At 34.5% G+C, this 2932-nt stretch overlaps 1 pseudogene; it reads right to left on the reverse strand.

Annotated features, from left to right (window-relative positions):
* Window positions 1–507: 507 nt before the first annotated feature.
* LOC106332612 lies at window positions 508–2389 on the reverse strand (annotated as a pseudogene).
* Window positions 2390–2932: the final 543 nt, after the last annotated feature.

The raw sequence follows: 2932 nt of genomic DNA on the forward strand, positions 1-2932 counted from the left end.
TGCACTTTGTGACATATATAGCCAAATCAATTATATTAAACTTTTCCATACACCAACAAACCGGGATGTTACATTTCCATTGTACTCCTTCCTTTCTAAAGACATTTGTAATATCGGATGTTGATAATTAATAAAATGATTAGTCGAGGATTATTAGATGCTACTTAAAAATTTCTATGAATCCAGTCATGAATCTATTGTGAACCAATAATAAAATAAAGACATGATACTTTGGCCATTCAGAAGACTTAGATAATGCTTCCTAGACAGATTTTGAATCAACCTGAACTATCACATTTTAAGTATAATTCTCGACAACATTGGAGAACATAGACCACATCGTATGCGTTTGGTAATGCATTTAGAAAAGCAGTTCAAGAGAGTAGAGCTGATTACTTTCATGAGCTGTTTGAGTCTTCGTGGATCGTCTTAGATGCTTCTGCTGTTAACTCTTTCATGATTAGATTAACTGAGATAGGACTCTCAAGGTATTTTTACTCTGTTTTTCTTATACAAATTCTCTGTTTTCTATTTATTTATCTCACATTGTTTGAAATTTATGAGACTTTGTAATAGGTAGAATCTGTTATCAATCATGTAACTTGTATAATCAAATAACCAAAGAGGTTTATGTGAAAATGATTGGTCCCTTGACTCCTATGGTGTTATTAAAATGGCTTAGAGATTTTCTATCTGGAGGGCTTCTTTCTCCACAGGGTTGTCCCACGGTTGATTTCCTGACCATCTTCAGACAACCTTAGGAGATGTAAGAACTGGCTATCATTGTGGCTTTGTGTGCCTGATGTTGCAGAGCCATTCTTTTAGGTGGTGAGTGAATCCACCACATCGTCTTTGCTGACATTCTCGTCTGTAATCCAGAGTTATGACCTGAAGTTCGTGCGTGTCTACAATCTCTTGAGGTATGCTCTGACAATACCAGGAAACAAAGTCATACGATTATACTGAAGTTGTTATTTTAAAAAAAGAACCTGATGACACTAACCTCAAGAAGCCATCCAATATAGGTGACATTATTGACATGATGGTTCATGTCGAGATCAGCTCGTCTTGGCCGCAAAGAAACATGATTATAAAGTCCTTTTTGGAATGTTGGGTCCTACAAAGAATCTTATTGTTCTATTTTATACCTTAAGTCCAATGATCGAGTACTGGGCCGGATCTTCGAGTTTGAGGATTTTCTTCAAGCTTCTGTTATTTTCCTCCTCAGGAAATGCTAATCTACAAAGATATACATAAAACAAGAGTAGTTGGCATTTCATGAATATAACGATATGATTGAGCAGCAAGCATTTGCATTGGCCTGGACACAAAGTTCCTTTTACCTGGGTTCTTTAGGACAGAAAATCAAGTGCTCGTCCCGAATATCATCAGAAACTTTCTGTAGCCGTCTTGTGTCTTGGTTCATCATCACCCACTTGCTGAAACGGTAACACATAGGTACAACAAATCATGACAGTCCCATAAATCCAAGTAACTGAAAATTATATCTTTAACATAAGAAAATTTAATTCCATTGCACAAACCAATGGAGAAAGCTAACAATGATGAGAGGGAAACCTAGTAGCACGGCCAGTTACTTCAGCGTTAGCAACATCCTTAAGAATCCAATCACGCCTTGTCCCGATCCTTCCTTCACTCTGACACCATGTCTCTATCTCAACCACATCACCCCTGTAACCAAAAATTTCAAAATCTCTGCTCATTTGTTGTGTCATCAAAACATACACAGCAGAAAAAAAATACCAAGCTGGATATTTGTAAATCTCAATGTGCATTCTCGAAGTGACCCAAATGAGATTCAGTTTCCTCATGGTAGGTGTTGTCGCAAACCCATCAGTCGAAAATCCAACGCTCTGAAACTGATTACATCCCACCTCCTAAATACATCAAACCAACAAAATAAAATTCTTATTTTTAAAATATTGACCAATCAAGATTCATACATAGTTTTAAACAAACTACAATCTAACCTGCAAAAGATTGGCAATGGTTTGGACCGTAGCGGTTTTGTTACTCTGCACTTCGTGGGATCTGACTATGAACTTCTCTTTATACGATAAACCATCCTCCGTCAAGCTACCCAACCGGAGCCTACCCGCGAGTGTGTCCAAACCTTGTTCTGCTCGAATCACACTTTCTTGATCAACAGATACAGCCGCCCGCAGAGGACTCAAACCAGGTTTTCTTATATGGGAACAGGAGATGGAGAAGACATTTATCCGATGAACTGGATTCGATTGATGAGAATGCGAGGAGAAGCTTTGTAACTTTTTATCAGTTGCGTTACACGAGACATTCAACATTTTTTTGGAAGCGAAGAAAATGGAACTGGCAGAAGAACAATGTGAGAGAGACGATATGGGACGAGAAGTACTTGGGTTTAACATCAATTTGAATCTGTAGTAAGTGCCTCCGATGGGTCCTAGTCCGAGGTGGAGAAGAAGAAAGACAAACCAATTACAAGTACTTTTAAATTCGCCACTTGGGTAGATCAAAAAATATTATTCCATTTTTTTTTTCCAAAGTACAGTAATTTTATAACCAACTAGATGTTTTCATGCACTATCTTCACGGATAATTTTTAAATTTAAATTATATTTACCAATAAAAATTTGTTAATATTTTAGATTTTATTATTTTTAAACTAATATTTTAATATAAATATTAAATACTAATTTAACTAAACATATAATTAAGATAAAATAAATAATTGATTTATTTAAAATTATATTTAAGTTATATTTAAAATAATAGTTTAGATAGATTTCCATTTGTTTATTTTGGACAAGATATATTAAATTAACTTTTGTAAAGTAAAATTGATATAAAATTTTTCTAATTATCAAAATATAAAATCTAAAAGAATATCAAAAATAAACAAATGATACTACATTTAAAAATTTAATTTTTA

This window comes from Brassica oleracea, chromosome C3, assembly GCF_000695525.1.
Source record: "Brassica oleracea var. oleracea cultivar TO1000 chromosome C3, BOL, whole genome shotgun sequence".
Lineage (NCBI taxonomy): Eukaryota > Viridiplantae > Streptophyta > Magnoliopsida > Brassicales > Brassicaceae > Brassica > Brassica oleracea.